We start from the raw sequence: 18,233 nt of genomic DNA, 5'->3' as shown, positions 1-18,233 counted from the left end.
AGAAAGACTGAGTACACTTGCTCAGGCTATCTAAATAGGGCAGCAAAATGTTTTGGGAAAACGCAGTGAGGATTGTACCCCACAAGTTCCCAATTGCTTAAAAGCCACCATTGCCCTACTGAAGAGACTGACATGGGCTAAGGCTAGACCCTTTAGAAAGATCAGAGCAAACCTACTCTGCTTTAAAATAAAAAAATCTTGATTGTAGATCAGACACCAAAACTTCACCTCCTCCTTGCACCGCAGGCAAAGAGAATGACTGGGGGTTATGGGTAAGGGAAGTGACATATATAGCAGCTATGGTGCTCTTTGCCTCCTCCTGCTGGCCAGGAGTGATATTCCCACTAATAATTGATGATTCCGTGGACTCACCATATCTTAGGAAAGAAATATTGATTACATGCCATTCTTTTTATACTTTTGGGCCATGTTAATCATTATGCAAAATAATCCAATATCCATAGGAACCATTGCTCTTAGTCAACGTGTTATCCTATTACATGTAAAAACAAGACTTTTTTTATTTTTTTTTACGTAAATATTAGGGTGTCCACAGCATCAATACAAGCAGTTTTGTCTTTGTGATTCTAACATATGTTAATAACAGACTTCATGTTGTATAGTGGACATATTGAGCCAGATTACAAGTGGAGTGCAAAATATCACTTTTGCTAAAGCGTTATTTGCGCTCCACTTAATAATAAAAGACCACTAAACACAGCAGATTAGTATAATCAATATCTGAATAATAAAAAGACAATGCAAAAGCACCAAGTTCAAATTTAAAAAGAAGAGTAGATTTTACATTTTCCTTCCTAATACATCATGTGACAGCCATTAGCCAAACAAAATATTTATACAGTATATATATATATACATATATATAAAACCTGTGAACCTTGCACATGGCTCAGTAGGAGCTGGTGCCACAGAAAGTGTGCATATAAAAGAATTGTGCACATTTAGATAATGGAAGTGGAATCCAAAGTTGTTTAACCCCTTAATGACCAGACCATTTTTCAATTTTCTAACCGTTAGGACCAGGGCTGTTTTTACATTTTTGAGGTGTTTGTGTTTAGCTGTAATTTTCCTCTTACTCATTAACTGTACCCACACATATTATATACCGTTTTTCTTGCCATTAAATGGACTTTCTAAAGATACCATTATTTTTATCATATCATATAACCATTTAAAAAAAAAAAAAAAATTAGCGATAGTTACATTGTAACACTGATATCCATCAGGAATCCCTGAATATCCCTTGACATGTATATTTTTTTTTTAGTAGACAACCTAAAGTATTGATCTAGGCCAATTTTGGTATATTTCATGCCGCCATTTCATCGTTAAAAAAATCGCTAACTTTTTCACAAACTTTAGGTTCTCACTTAAAGCATTTACAAACAGCTTGTGCAATTATGGCACAAATGGTTGTAAATGCTTCTCTGGGATCTCCGTTGTTCAAAAATAGCAGACATATATGGCTTTGGCATTGCTTTTTGGTAATTAGAAAGCCGCTAAATGCTGCTGTGCACTACACTTGTATTAATTAGGTAGATTGTAGTAGATTGTAGGGTTAATTTTAGCTTTAGTGTACATATCAGCCTCCCACCTGACACATCCCACCCTTTGATCCCTCCCTGACCCCTCTCAAACCGCTCTCTTCCCTCCCCCACCCCACAATTGTCACCCCCATCTTAAGTACTGGCAGAAAGTCTGCCATTACTAAAATAAAAGGCTTTTAAAACAAATAATACATTAATATATATTCTGCAGTGTATGATCCCCCCCTTAGCCCCCAACCTCCTTGATCCCCCAAACAGCTCTCTAACCCTCCCTCTCTACCTATTTGTCTGCTTTTTTTTTCTGTACTGTAGCTGCCCCCCTCAATACCCTCTCCCCCTCCCAGATCCCTTTCCCAACACTTATCCCTCCCTCTTTCCCTTTCACTATAGATTTTCCATAGTATAGCGGTCCCACCCTCTCCAGCCCCCTCAGGCACACTTCCGGAACTCTCATTACTGCCTACCAGAACTTCTTCAGCGATGGACTGCCCACCAGCCTCCCTCCTATCCCTCCCACGCTACTAACAATTGGCACCATCGCTGTCCGATGCAGAGAGGGCAACAGAGTGGCCCTCTCTGCATCGGTTGCTTACCAGAGGGTATTGTAGGATGCCTCAATATTGAGGCATCACTGCAATACCATGAAACCTCTGAGGACGTTTTTTTAGGACGTGCCTGGCACGTCCTTGGTCATTAAGGGGTTAAAATTGTGTGCTCTATCTGAATCATAAAAGTTAAATTTTGACTTGACTCCTTTTAAATAATTTTTATTGAATTTTTTTTACAAAAACAAAGAAAGAAAAAAAAAATTAGAGATGTTCAACAAAAACAAAAAACATTTTTTGTCTCAACCAATATATAAATACACATTTTTTAAGGAGATATACCAAAAGAGCAAAAAAAAACAAAATTTATGCTTACCTGATAAATTTATTTCTCTTGTGGTGTATCCAGTCCACGGGTTCATCCATTACTTGTGGGATATTCTCCTTCCCAACAGGAAGCTGCAAGAGGACACCCACAGCAGAGCTGTCTATATAGCTCCTCCCCTAACTGCCACCCCCAGTCATTCGACCGAAGACGAGCAAGAAAAAAGGAGAAACTATAGGGTGCAGTGGTGACTGTAGTTTAAAAATAAAAAACACCTGCCTTAAAATGACAGGGCGGGCCATGGACTGGATACACCACAAGAGAAATAAATTTATCAGGTAAGCATAAATTTTGTTTTCTCTTGTAAAGGTGTATCCAGTCCACGGGTTCATCCATTACTTGTGGGATACCAATACCAAAGCTTTAGGACACGGATGAAGGGAGGGACAAGGCAGGCACTTAAACGGAAGGCACCACTGCCTGTAAGACCTTTCTCCCAAAAATAGCCTCAGAGGAAGCAAAAGTATCAAATTTGTAGAATTTAGAAAAAGTATGAAGCGAAGAACAAGTCACCACCTTACAAATCTGTTCAACAAAGGCCTCATTTTTAAAAGCCCATGTGGAAGCCACCGCTCTAGTGGAATGAGCTGTAATTATTTCAGGAGGCTGCTGGCCAGCAGTCTCATAAGCTAAGCGGATTAAGCTTCTCAGCCAAAAAGAAAGAGAAGTTGCCGAAGCCTTTTGGCCTCTCCTCTGTCCAGAGTAGACAACAAAGCAGATGTTTGACGAAAATCCTTCGTAGCTTGTAAATAAAACTTTAAAGCACGAACCACATCAAGATTGTGTAATAGACGTTCCTTCTTTGAAGAAGGATTAGGACATAATGAAGGAACAACAATCTCCTGATTGATATTCTTATTAGATACCACCTTAGGAAGAAACCCAGGTTTGGTACCTAAAACTACCTTATCTGCATGGAAAATCAAATAAGGGGAATCACACTGTAAAGCAGATAATTTCGAAACTCTTCAAGCCGAGGAGATAGCTACTAAAAACAGAACTTTCCAAGATAAAAGTTTAATATCTATGGAATGCAAAGGTTCAAACGGAACCCCTTGAAGAACTTTAAGAACTAAATTTAAACTCCATGGCGGAGCAACAGGTTTAAACACAGGCTTGATTCTAACCAAAGCCTGACAAAACGCCTGAACGTCTGGAACCTCAGCCAGAAATTTGTGCAAAAGAATAGACAGAGCAGAAATCTGTCCCTTTAAGGAACTAACTGACAATCCCTTCTCCAATCCCTCTTGGAGAAAGGATAATATCCTAGGAATCCTGACTTTACTCCATGAGTAACCCTTGGATTCACACCAATGAAGATATTTACACCATATCTTATGATAGATTTTCCTGGTGACAGGCTTTCGAGCCTGAATTAAGGTATCAATGACCGACTCGGAAAAACCACGCTTTGAAAGAATCAAGCGTTCAATCTCCAAGCAGTCAGATGCAGAGAAATTAGATTTGGATGTTTGAAGGGACCTTGAAGTAGAAGGTGCTGCCTTAGCGGCAGAGTCCATGGTGGAAAGGATGACATGTCCACCAGATCTGCATACCAAGTCCTGCATGAACACACAGGAGCTATCAAGATCACCAAAGCTCTCTCCTGCTTGATTTTGGCAATCAGACGAGGGAGCAGAGGAAACGGTGGAAACACATAAGCCAGGCTAAAGGACCAGGGCGCTGCTAGAGCATCTATCAGCGCTGCCTTGGGATCCCTGGACCTGGACCCGTAACGAGGAAGCTTGGCGTTATGATGAGATGCCATGAGATCTAGTTCTAGTTTGCCCATAGTTGAATCAACTGGGCAAATACCTCCGGATGGAGCTCCCACTCCCCCGGATGAAAAGTCTGCCGACTTAGAAAATCCGCCACCCAGTTCTCTACTCCTGGGATATGGATAGCTGAGAGATGGCAAGAGTGAACCTCTGCCCATAGAATTATCTTTGAAACCTCCAACATTGCCAGGGGGCTCCTTGTTCCCCCCTGATGGTTAATATAGGCTACAGTCGTGATGTTGTCCGACTGAAATCTGATGAACCTGACCGCAGCTAGCTGAGGTCAAGCCTGAAGAGCATTGAATATCGCTCTTAGTTCCAGAATATTTATATCTGAAGGAGGGCCTCCTCCTGAGTCCACGAACCCTGAGCCTTCAGGGAGTTCCAGACTGCACCCCAGCCCAGAAGGCTGGCATCTGTCGTTACTATAGTCCATTCTGGCCTGCGGAAACTCATTCCTCTGGACAGATGGACCCGAGATAGCCACCAGAGAAGAGAATCCCTGGTCTCTTGATCCAGATCTAGTAGAGGGGACAAATCTGTGTAATCCCCATTCCCCTGACTGAGCATGCAAAGTTGCAGTGGTCTGAGATGTAGGCGGGCAAACGGAACTATGTCCATTGCCGCTACCATTAAGCCGATTACTTCCATACACTGAGCCACTGACGGATGAGAAGTGGAATAAAGAGCACTGCAGGAAGTTAGAAGCTTTGACAACCTGACCTCTGTCAGAAAATTTTTCATTTCTACTGAATCTATCAGAGTTCCTAGGAAGGAAACTTGTGAGAGGGGAGAGAGAACTCTTTCCTTCGTTCACCTTTCACCCGTGAGACCTCAGGAATGCCAGAACAATGTCCGTATGGGATCTGGCGATTTGAAAAGTCGACGCCTGTATCAGAATGTCGTCTAGGTAAGGGGCCACTGCTATGCCCCGCGGCCTTAGAACCGCCAGAAGGGATCCTAGAACCTTCGTAAAGATTCTTGGTGCTGTGGCTAACCCGAAGGGAAGAGCCACAAACTGGTAATGCCTGTCTAGGAAGGCTAACCTGAGAAACTGATGATGATCTCTGTGTATCGGAATGTGTGGATAAGCATCCTTTAAGTCCACGGTAGTCATATATTGACCCTCCAGGATCATAGGTAGGATGGTTCGAATAGTCTCCATCTTGAAGGATGGGACCCTGAGAAATTTGTTTAGGATCTTGAGATCCAAGATTGGTCTGAAAGTTCCCTCTTTTTTGGGAACTATAAACAGATTTGAATAGAAGCCCTGCCCCTGTTCCTCCTTTGGAACTGGGTGGATCACTCCCATAACCAGAAGGTCTTGAACGCAACGTAAGAATGCCTCTCTCTTTATCTGGTTTGCAGATAATTGTTAGAGATGAAATCTCCCCTTTGGAGATGAAGCTTTGAAATCCAGAAGATATCCCTGGGAAACAATCTCCAGAGGCCAGGGATCCTGGACGTCTCTTGCCCAAGCCTGGGCGAAGAGAGAATGTCTGCCCCCCACTAGATCCGGTCCCGGATCGGGGGCTACTCCTTCATGCTGTCTTAGAGGCAGCAGCAGTTTTTTTGGCCTGCTTCCCCTTGTTCCAAGCCTGGTTAGGTCTCCAGACTGGTTTGGACTGGGAAAAATTTCCCTCTTGTTTTGTAGTAGAAGAAGATGAAGCTGCGCCACTCTTGAAGTTTTGAAAGGAACGAAAATTAGTCTGTTTGGTCCTTAATTTGTTGGACCTATCCTGGGGAAGGGCGTGGCCTTTTCCTCCAGTAATATCAGAAATTATCTCCTTCAGTCCAGGCCCGAATAGGGTCTGCCCTTTGAAGGGGATGTTGAGAAGTTTAGACTTTGAAGTAACGTCAGCTGACCAGGATTTAAGCCATAGCACCCTACGCTTGAATGGCAAAACCTGAATTCTTAGCCGTTAGCTTGGTTAAATGAGAAACGGCTAACTTAATGAATTGGCTAACTTAAGAGCTTTAAGCCTGTCTAGGATATCATCCATCGGGGTCTCTACCTGTAGAGCCTCCTCAAGAGACTCGAACCAGAAAGCCGCTGCAGCAGTGACTGGGGCAATGCATGCAAGAGGCTGGAGAATAAAACCTTGCTGTATAAAGATTTTCTTAAGGAAACCCTCTAATTTTTTATCCATTGGATCTAGGAAAGCACAACTGTCCTCGAAAGGGATAGTTGTACGCTTAGCTAGAGTAGAGACTGCTCCCTCCACCTTAGGGACCATCTGCCACGAGTCCCGTGTTGCGGCATCTATAGGGAACATCTTTTTAAAAGCAGGAGGGGGAGAGAACGGCACACCTGGTCTATCCCATTCCTTAGTAATAATTTCCGAAAACCTCTTAGGGACTGGAAAAACATCAGTGTAAACAGGCACTGCAAAGTATTTGTCCATTTTACACAATTTCTCTGGGACTACAATGGTGTCACAGTCATCCAGAGTCGCTAAAACCTCCCTGAGCAACAAGTGGAGGTGTTCAAGCTTAAATTTAAAAGCTGTCATTTCAGAGTGAGACTGAAGTAACACCTTCCCTGAATCAGAAATGTCACCCACAGATAGAAGCTATCCTGATTTGGCTTCTGCACATTGTGAGGGTATATCAGACATAGCTACTAAAGCGTCAGAGAGCTCTGTATTTGTTCTTGCCCCAGAGCTGTCTCGCTTTCCTTGTAACCCTGGCAGTTTGGACAATACCTCTGTGAGGGTATGATTCATAACTGCCGCCATGTCTTGTAAGGTAAACGCATTGGACGCGCCAGATGTACTTGGCGTCACTTGAGCGGGAGTTAAAGGTTCTGACACGTGGGGAGAGCTAGATGGCATAACCTCCCTTTTGTCAGTCTGAGAAACCTCTGGTGATAAATCTTTAAAAGCCATAATATGGTCTTTATAACTTATAGAAAGGTCAGTGCATTTGGTACACATTCTAAGAGGGGGTTCCACAATGGCTTCTAAACATAATGAACAAGGAGTTTCCTCAATGTCAGACATGTTTAACAGACTAGTAATGAGACCAGCAAGCTTGGAAAACACTTTAATAAATGTGAAAAAGCAATTATATAAAAACGGTACTGTGCCTTTAAGAGAAAGAAAACTACCACATAAACTGCAAAACAGTGATAAAAAGTAGTAAACTACGAAATTTTTACAGTATGTATAAGGGACTAAAGCAGCATTGCACCAACTTGCAAATGGATGATTAACCCCTTAGGCCCAAAAACGGATTAGAAAAACGTTAAAACCGTTAACACACAGTCAAACACACTGCCACAGCTCTGCTGTGGCTCCTACCTGCCCTTAAACACGAATTTTGCAGGAACAAAACCCTCTATAGTGGTCCTAGATGCCAGAGGACTCCTTTAGGGAAGCTGATGTCTCAGTGAAAATCAACTGCGCATTTAGAGCGCGAAAATAGGCCCCTCCCACCATGCACTCAATGTCAGAGGGCCTTAAAAAAGTACTCCTAGGAGTAATCTAGCTAGCCATGTGGAAAACTAGGCCCCAAATAAAGATTTATCACCCTCAGAGAAAAAACGTTTTTTCTATAAACCAAGCAAACGTTTTTACTTTAAGCAATATGAGCATTAACATGAATATTACCCTTTTTTGCAAGCATGATCCCAGTCGTTGTTAAATCACTGTATCAGGCTTACCTCAAATATATCAGGCACTGTCAGCATTTTCTAGACCTTATCATCTCTCTAGAAAAAAATATACTGAACATACCTCAAAGCAGGTAATCTGCAGACTGTCCCCCCAACTGAAGTTTTCTTTCCATACTCTTCAGTTATGTGTGAGAACAGCAATGGACCTTAGTTACAAACCGCTACAATCATCAAACCTCCAGGCAGAATTCTTCTTCCAATTTCTGCCTGAGAGTAAAACAGTACAACGCCGGTACCGTTTATAAATAACAAACTCTTGATTGAAGGTAAAAACTACACTAAGTCACCACATATCTCTTGATACTTCCTTTCTTGTCGAGAGCTGCAAGAGAATGACTGGGGGTGGCAGTTAGGGGAGGAGCTATATAGACAGCTCTGCTGTGGGTGTCCTCTTGCAGCTTCCTGTTGGGAAGGAGAATATCCCACAAGTAATGGATGAACCCGTGGACTGGATACACCTTTACAAGAGAAATAGTTATCACAATCACATTGAGGTTATAGATTTCCTATGTTATCCTGATGCAACAGTACAATTATAAGTAGTCAAAAGGGTAGTAAAAGTTATGCTAAACAGTAGTCAGTATGTAAGAAACATCTCAGGCGAGATTGCTACCAATTGAATCAGGAAGGTCTTATGTGTTTTCACTCCAGGAAAATTCTATGTTAAGGAAAAAGTGTAATTTACCCATTTTAACATAATATGGTTTCTCCAATTTGAGGGTTTTGGTTACTAACTGTTTCAATTCAAGAAGGGACGGACAACTTGTTTTCTTCCAATATCGAGGAATTAAGCACTTAGAGCAGTGTTTCCCAACTCCAGTCCTCAGGACTCCTAACAGGCCACATATTTATTATATCGTAACTAGAGCACAGGTGAACTGATCAGCTGATGGGTTAACTGATTATTTCACCTGTGCTCTAGTTAAGATATAATGAATATGTGGCCTGGTAAGGGTCCTGACGACTAGGTTTGGGAAACACTGACTTAGAGCTATTTAACATATTTTAAATAAGTTGAGTTTGTATTTGCATTTATTTGAGGGGGAAAGTTGAGCAGAAAAACCAATGGGTTAGAGTCAACGGGACAGCTCAGTTCTGATTGCATATAAAAGATGATCTGGAAGATCCTTATTCTTCTTAGCGGCAGTAAATGCATAGAAAAGCCCACTGGTATGCAACAAATGTCCCCTACCCAGGAGAATAGTTGAGAAGCTTTCAGATGAGTCCGCCATATTAAAGACAGGACAGCCCTCCCTAACATTTTAAAATATATTTTGCTGAAAAAGGTTAAATTTAAGTGACTTAAAGGACCATTAAATACAGTAGAATTTCAGTTTACTAAGGTATAGACCCAGTTCTCTTCATATGCATTATTTAATAACAGGTTGTTTTTTTAAAGTTCTATAAGTCTTTTGATAGACTTAATGGGGTAGATTTATTAAGCAGCAGATGCTGCTTTCTACCCGCGATATTTCTGGCTCACCGGAAACATAAGTTAAGAAGCAGCAGTCATAAGACCGCTGCTCCTTAACTTGTCCACCACCTTTTAGGTGGCGGACTACAATCATCCCAATACGATTGGGATGATTAACACCCCCTGCAGGGGGCAGCACTGCACAAGCATTTCACCAGAAATGCTTGGGAATGTTAAATGCAGACAGCGTATGCTGTCGGCATTTAGTGATGTCAGGCGGACATAATTCCCTACAGCGAATCATGTCCGCCCGCCATTTGATAAATCAGCCCCACTGTCTTTTCCGTTATCAAACCATCTCATATTTAGCAATGTTGTAACAATATACTTTACCATATTGGCTTGTAAACAATCTGTAAGCCTGCTTTTATTATGAATTTCAATGTCTTACCTTTTGTAATTTCTAAACCTCAATAAACAAAAATAAAAAGACAAAGCAAAAGCATTTATTATGAATTTCAAATAAGCAGTAGATTTTTTTTCTTACAAATGTATTTTTTCCCCATTTGCTGCTCCCCTGTATTATGTGACAGCAATCAGCCAATCACAGACTTGAAGAAGACTGCACAATTCTTTAATCTGTATATGGCAAGAATTGTGTAATGTATGTTTGCAGATCATTCCCCAAAGCTCAGGAGTTGTTTAAACTGCCATGACATTGATAACATTGTTTTTTCTTAAAGGGACATTCAACACTTAGTGTAACATGTTTTGATATGGCGCCTTGCTTCTGTCCTAATCAGCGGTGCTAACTACTCTAATAGCCGGTCAATATGGATGCCGAACTCCCTCCACTATTACGTAGCTGCCTTCTTCTTCATCTGATAAGCAAATCAGAATCCAGTCCTCGGACAGAAATTGCAGAAACCAAACCTAGTCTAATTCTTCATTAACATTTGTGTATTGATTAAATGACCCTTTTTTCATTTTTAAAATCTGGTCACCTTAAGATACATATAAGACACCCCCCACTGCCTTTTCTGTTCAGCTGGATGGTGCCTGTAAAAATATAAAGGGCTAGATTATAAGTGGAGGAAAAGGGATTTATCGTGGCTGTTTGCGTGCCTCAGGTGTTGCGCTCGTTTTACAAGTTGAAAGTTAATGCGATCGCTTGAGTGCAATTGAAGTTAAAGGGACAGTAAAGTCATAATTAGACATTCATGATTTAGACAGAGCATACAGTTTAAAACAACCTAATTTACTTCTAATATTTATTTTGCTTCCTTCCCTTGTTATCCATTGCTGAAAGGTTTATTTAGGAAAGCCCAGAAGCAGCAAAGAACCTAGGTTTTAGCTGCTGATTGGTGGCTGCATATATATTCTGATTGTCATTGGCTTACCTATGAGGTCAGTTAGAAACCAGTAGTGCATTGCTGCTCCTTCAGCAAATGATACCAGGAAAATGAAGCAAACTTGATAATAGAAGTTAACTGGAAAGTTGTTTAAAATTATATGTTCTACCTAAATCATGAGAGAAAAATTTTGTGTTTCATGTTCCTTTAACACTCGTAGGGATAGCGTGTCCTCAGAGCTCTGGTTAACTGTTTTGCAAACAAAAAAAAAAAAAGTGTCACTTAACACATGAAAAATATATTACAATGTACAGTTACACTCAAAATAAAACTACCTAATAAAAATTATTTAAAAAAATATTGCACAAAAAAGGCAGGCAAAGGGCTTTTATACATATGTTTATATACACAAAGCAAATGGTGTGTATGCACTCCCACTATCAATAGATAGCTGCCAGGGTGCTATAAAAAATGTAAAGTCTGTGGTAATAAGCACTCACTGGTCTTAAGATGTCTGTGTCAACAAAAATTTTTTTTATTCCATGTGACGTTTCAGGACCAAACACAGTCCCTTCCTCTGAAACAAATAGTGAACAAAATCAGCCTTTTAAAGGCCCCTAGAACCCTCCCCCAAAGGTGCAGCCAATCCTGAACCGTCCATACAACCCCCCCCCCAAAAAAAAAAACGACAACTCCTCATTGGATAACCAGCAAACAATGTAACATTACTGTGAATTAATATGAAATAAACAATGTTCATAATACAATGCAAATACACTCACTATAATTGTAGGTCCTATGTCTAAACATTCAATAGGGTGATTGGCACCGTCTGAATTGTGCAAGAGCTACAAGGCCGTATCGTAACCAGGATTTAGAAAAAACATAAACAAAGACAAAAAGGGCCGTGCTATTATTATTATTATCCATTATTTGTAGAGCGCCAACAGATTCAGCAGCGCTATAAACAAAGGCGGAGTACAACAAAACAATTATATGGATCAAATGGGTAGAGGGCCCTGCCAAGAGTTGCACTGTTGTAGTCAGCTCTAAAGAATGTGATCTACAAACAGCTGGACTCTTAGGCTTACATGCTAAGGGGGTTCAGGGGATAGCAATGGAAGAGAGGATCTGGTATAAAGAAAGGTTAGCGTAGGTTGTTTGCATCCCTGAACAATAGAGTCTTTAGGGTGCGCTTGAAGCTTTCAAAACTAGGGGAGAGTCTTATGGAGTGAGGCAGAGAGTTCCACATGATGGGAGCCAGTCTGGAGAAGTCCTGTAAACGGGAGGTGGCAGGTGAGGAGACCAGAGAGGACAGAGTTGCAGTAATCGAGGCGGGAAGTAAGGAAGTGTTTAATTTTAGAGATGTTTTTAAGGTGGAAACGGCAGGCTTTAGCCAAGGACTGAATGTGAGGAGTGAAAGAAAAAAGCTGAGTCAAATGTGACCCCAAAACATCGGGCATGCAGGGTAGGGGTAATGATGGAGTTGTCAATAGTTATAGAGAGATTGGGGGTGGAGATATTGGAAGAAGGGGGAGGGGGGATAAGGAGCTCTTTAGCTTGAGGTAGTGAGAGGACATCCAGGAAGAGATGAGAGAAAGACAGTGACACGGGTTAGCAAGGAAGGAGATAGGTCTGGTGCAGAGAAGTAGATTTGGGTGTCGTCGGCATACAAATGATATTAGAAACCTTGGGACTTTATTAGGGAACCTAGTGATGATGTGTAGATTGAGAAGAGAAGGGGACCGAGGACAGAGCCTTGCGGTACTTCAACAGAAAGTGGTGATGGGGCCGAGGAGGCCCCAGAGAAGGCTACACTAAAGGTACAGTTTGACAGGTAGGAAGAGAGCCACGAGAGAGCTGTATCACAGATGCCGAAGGATTTGGAGGGTTTGGAGCAAAAGAGGGTGGTCAACAGTGTCAAAGGCTGCGGACAGATCAAGGAGGATAAGCAGAAAAAAGTGGCCTTTTGATTTTGCTGTAAGTAGGTCATTGGTAACCTTAACAATTGCTGTCTCTGTGGAGTGATGGGGACGAAATCCAGATTGCAGTGGGTCGAGGAGGGAGTTTAATGTAATGAAATGGGATAGGCGTGCATATACTAGTTTTTCGAGAAGCTTTGAGGCAAGAGGGAGGAGGGAAATAGGGCGGTAGTTGAATGGGGAGGTAGGATCAAGGGAAGTTTTTTTGAGGATAGGTGTGACAAGTGCATCTTCCTCAGTAACAGGGGAGAATGAGCTAAGTTTAAGGTTATGTGGGTTGTGATTGATTGAGAGCATTTGAGGGGGTGAGAGAATAGAGTTATGTTGAGAGCTGATTTAGTTTCTGATGGAGTCGATTTTGTTAATTAAGTGGCTGGCAAAGTCTTGAGCTGACAGAAAAGTTGTATTAGGAGGTGGGGGAGGGCGGAGAAGAGTATTGAAAGTGGATAACAGATGTTTTGGGTTTGAAGAAAGATTAGACATAAGAGTAGAAAAGTAGTGTTGCTTATGGAGATTAAGGGCAAAATAGTAGGAGTTCAAGATGAATTTGTAATGAAGAAAATCAGCTGAGCTCTGAGATTTTCTCCAGTGCTGCTCAGCAGTACGGGAACATCTGCGTAGGTACCGTGTCAGAGGAGTATACCAGGGCTGAGGATAAGTTTGTGATTTCAGAACTATGGTAAGAGGGGCCAGATTGTCAAGGACGGATGTAAGGGTGGAATTATAGTGGCAGATCGATTTGTCAGGGCATGAAAAGGAGGAGAAGGATGAAAGGAGAGGTTCAAGGGAATTAGCAAGCTGTTGCTGATCTAATGACATAAGGCTTCTGTGAAGTTTGGTGTGAGCAGTAGAAGGAGGGAGAGTTGTAGGGAGGGATGATATGTTGCAAGTAAGGAGATGATGGTCAGAAAGAGGGAGTTTGTGAAGTTTGAGAGAGTGCATCGATAGCTAAAGATCAGGTAAAGGGAGTGACTGTCTGTGTGAGTGGGAGAATCAGTCCATTGAGACAAACCGAAAGAGGAAGTGAGTTGCAGAAGTTGTTTTGCAGATGAGGCAGTGGGATTGTCAAGAGGGATGCTGAAGTCGCCAAGAATGAGGGCAGGGGTGTCTGAGGAAAGGAAATAAGGTAGCCTAGGCAGCCAAGTGATCTAGAAATTGAGTTGAGGAGCCAGGGGGTTGGTATATGACTGCAACACGTATAGAGAGAGGAGAGATTAAGCAAATCATGTGGGTTTCGAATATAGAAAATGTGAGGGAAGAGATGGCTTGTATTTGTTGAAAGGTGCAACGAGAGGAAAGTAAAATACCTACACCACCTCCTTGTTTATTACCACACCTAGGAGTGTGGCTGAAGTGGAGACCCCCTTGTGACAGAGCAGCAGTGGATGCTGTGTCTAGGGGAGAGAGACAGGTTTCTGTTAGGGCCAGAAGGTTGAGGGAGCGAGAGATATAGAGGTCATGTATAGAAGTGAGCTTGTTGCAAACAGAGCAAGAGTTCCAGAGTTCACAAGTGAAAGGGGTAGTCGCTTTTGATGCAAGAGGAATGTGAGTAAGGTTGGCTGAGATTTGGTTTATGAGTGTATGGGACGGTACACATCGATGTGGACGGCTAGGCAGTTGTTGGGGACCAGGATTAGGGGAGATGTCACCAGCAATTAGTAAAAGCAAGAGGGAGAGTGACATGAAATGAGATACAGATTTGCAGTAATGAGACTGCTTTTGAGACGAGGTGCAGGGGGGTGAGAGAGTGTTTAGGAATAGGTTCATGAGTACAAAAGAAAGGTGAGTTTAAGAGAGATGGGCTAATGAACAGTGCAGGTGGGGAGGGAGGAGTAATTGAATAATGAAGTTTGTTATAGAGACAAGAGGCAGCAAAAAGGAATATGAATATATTGAGAATGTTTACAAAAGTGGGAACCAATTAAAAAATCCTCACACAGAGAGATCTATTCCTATCAGCACTAGTCCACAAAACCCCCAAATAAACAATATTCTATGTCAATTCTCTGCATAGGAGGAGGGCGGACTCAATTGTCACTCAAACCCATGTCTATACCAACCAAATGGCCCTGAGGGATAAAGGAGGCGGAGACATGATCCGTCTGTCAGCACCCTGCTCCCAGTGTGCCGATACCTCGTCAGCTGGTACCTGTCAGAAACGGCGTCTGCCAAATAAGATCAATATATACACCGAAAATTCATTAAATCCTACTAAAATCCCTTCTGTTCAGAAAAGTAGTGTCCAAAGTAAAAACGCTGTCCTATAAACCCATGAAGCACTAATGTATCCATCACACGATAACAAAAAATGCTGTCTTTACAATTAGACAACCTTTAGATATTATCCATCCAGACAAAATTCTAATATTAAGTCCAATGTGTGCAAGTCTATCTACAGTCACAAATGAAGTACCCTAATTGTGGAAGATAATACTAGAGCAAAAAAAAAACCCCAGTAAATCAACCCTTAAATCATATCTAACACAAACAAACGTACATGTAGTAAAGAATATACACATATTAAGAGACCCATAGTGTTGGGTCAAAAGTGTGTAGATTAACCGACAACCAAACACCGCTGTCGTGAGTAGTAGGACACCCCTACTCATCACCTAAAAAAACCTGTCAAATTAGAAAATGAAAAAATAAAAAAATGAAAAAATATAATAAGAAACCAACGGCTAGATTACGAGTTATTCGTTATGAGCGGTGCGGTAATAACTTGTACGTTATTTCCATTGCGTATCTTTTTATAACGTAGGTATTACGAGTCTGAAAACAACCTCGAAACACATCGCGGTAACATAATTACCACGTTAATTTAATAAGTGTAATCACGCGCGCTTTAAACATTCTCCCATAGAGATCAATGCTAAATGAAATAATCACAGATTTTTCAGCTAACACTTGCAGGCCCATTTATCAAGCTCCGTATGGAGCTTGAAGGGCCGTGTTTCTGGCGAGTCTTCAGACTCGCCAGAAACACAAGTTATGAAGCAGCGGTCTAAAGACCGCTGCTTCATAACCCTGTCCGCCTGCTCTGAGCAGGCGGACAGGAACCGCCGGAAATCAACCCGATCGAATACGATCGGGTTGATTGACAGCTCCCTGCTGGCGGCCGATTGGCCGCGAGTCAGCAGGGGGCGGCGTTGCACCAGCAGCTCTTGTGAGCTGCTGGTGCAATGTTAAATGTGGAGAGCGTATTGCTCTCCGCATTTAGCGAGGTCTTGCGGACCTGATCCGCAGTGTCGGATCAGGTCCGCAAGCCCTTTGATAAATGGGCCCCTTGATCTCGCGAGAAATACACACTTCTCTGTCATATTACGTATACCACATAATGCACAACAAAAACACAGCTCAAATGTACAAACAACAATTGGTCACGCAACTTGGCACATACGCATTACACATTCACAATCTGACAATAAAAAGAATTGCACAACATTTAAACGAAACCAGGACTCGAGAAATACGTACATATCTTGCAACATGGAACAAAACGACATAAAAAAAGAATTGCACACTGATACACAAACAAAACATTCGCATTGCAGATTACGTAACATTAGTACAAATAAGCATTTACAACGGCCATCACAAATCACCATTTACATTTACAGATACTACTTTTGGACAATGTTATGCAAAACGATCACTATGACGACATCACATTATACACATTCCACAAATACTAACTCAATAAGAGCATGCACAAATGCACTACAACAACTAATACACATTGCACACATACTAATTACAAACAAAGCACACCTGAACATCCTTTACTTTGCAAACCGGTACATCATTAAACATTTACATAGGCTTCTTTGAAGCATGGCTTCTTTGACTGTATTGCTTTTTCAAGTTAGGTGCAGGTCTAGGAGTTGGATGGTTTGGTGAGATTAGAGAGGAGAGAGATTTAGTGAGAAAAGAGAGGAGAGAGATTTAGTGAGAGTGAGTTAGTGTGAGAGAGTGAGTTAGTGTTAGTGTGAGATAGTGAGTTAGTGTGAGATAGTGAGTTAGTGTGAGATAGTGAGTTAGTGAGAAAGCGTTAGTGAGCGAGAGTTTGTTTGGGTGAGTCAAGCTCTTGGAGAGAGCGAAACGCGTCAAATGGAATTGTGGGACTGTGCACCTTGATTACACAATAACACCTTTGACCAAGAATTTGAACAACCCGTGTTGACTTCATATTATATATTTCAACTTTATCTCTCTTTTCTGTGGTGAAAAAACCTGCGTGCATCAGCACTAAGTGCAGGTATTAATAACATTACAAGGAATTTGTATTTTTACAAATATACCTAAATATATTGGTGATAATCTTACAAACTTTATTACTTGCAAATCAGTAGCTAGCATCACAGACCAGCCTCTAAGCACGGATTGGTAGATGTGGATCAAGCCCCCAAAATTGCAGCGTGTGATGTAAGATGCTGAGAACACGAGACACACACCAACCGCGATACACTGCAGGAAGTTTTGGATGCCCTGCGGTTCTGGATGAGCAAGTTGAAAGGTACAACATTATACAGTAGCTGCAAACTGTGATTTACCACTGATTAAGACGCAGGACGAATTTGGATACCCTGCAGTCTAAAAGCCTAAAAAGGTACGATCCTTGAAAGGAACTGTGTTAGCCATTATTGCACCACTTCACTACTTAAAATCTTTATCAGCCATAATGGACTCTTCCTCATATCAATGAACATTTCCTATTGTTTTTAACAATTTTAAAGATTGTATACCAAAAGTCAGTAGTAAAGTTTTTTTTATATAATTTTGTCAAATATTGCATATCTAACAGAAGACATAGAAATTGGTTCATCACGATCGTATTCAATAAGTGGATATTATTGTTCTGTAAACTATCAGTTCTATATTTGTTTGCTTCATATCAACTATTTGATCTCACCTATACAATAGTGGTTTTCGTCAGAGATACTGCTATCCATTGAAAATTTTATATTAGTTTTTATAACTAATACAACCAGATATTTATCCATAATGCAATAACATCAGGGAGGCATCTGATTGGCCTTACATTTATTCTGATGCATGACAACAACCCCAAACATACAAAGTCATTAATAACTATCTTCAGAGTAAAGAAGAACAAGGCGCCCAGGAAGTGATGGTATGGCTCCCAGAGAGCCCTGATCTCAACATCATCAAGTCTGTCTGGTATTGTATGAAGAGACAGAAGCAGCTGAGGCTCCTTAAATCCTGTGGTTAGTTCTCCAAAATGTTTGGAACAATCTACCTGCCGAGTTCTTTAAAAAATGATATGCAAGTCTACCTAGAAGAATTGATGCTGATTTGAAGGCAAAGGGTGGTCACAACACATATTGATTTGATTTAGTTTTTTCTTTTGTTCACTTACTTTGTATTTTGTTAATGTGTGAGTTGAACAGTTTAAGTTTTAAGTTTCTGAGAAACGGTTTTGATATACTTTAGCCGAGAGCCCCTGAGACATAGCTTGGTCGGGGAGAGCTTAGAACTACCTAGAATATTTTTTAGTTCAATTGAGACTCAC

The 18,233-nt window shown here is 41.4% G+C and overlaps 1 protein-coding gene across 1 annotated transcript in view; it reads right to left on the bottom strand.

Moving 5' to 3' along the window:
• LOC128653286 (amine oxidase [flavin-containing] A) overlaps positions 1-18,233 on the bottom strand; it is a 468,419-nt gene that overhangs the window by 64,678 nt on the left and 385,508 nt on the right. The gene's annotated exons all lie outside the window — the stretch shown is intronic.

Source organism: Bombina bombina, chromosome 3 (assembly GCF_027579735.1).
Source record: "Bombina bombina isolate aBomBom1 chromosome 3, aBomBom1.pri, whole genome shotgun sequence".
In the NCBI taxonomy this organism is placed as follows: domain Eukaryota; kingdom Metazoa; phylum Chordata; class Amphibia; order Anura; family Bombinatoridae; genus Bombina; species Bombina bombina.
The sequence above is the reverse complement of the archived record's forward strand: the minus strand, read 5'-3'. Positions and strand labels throughout refer to the sequence as shown.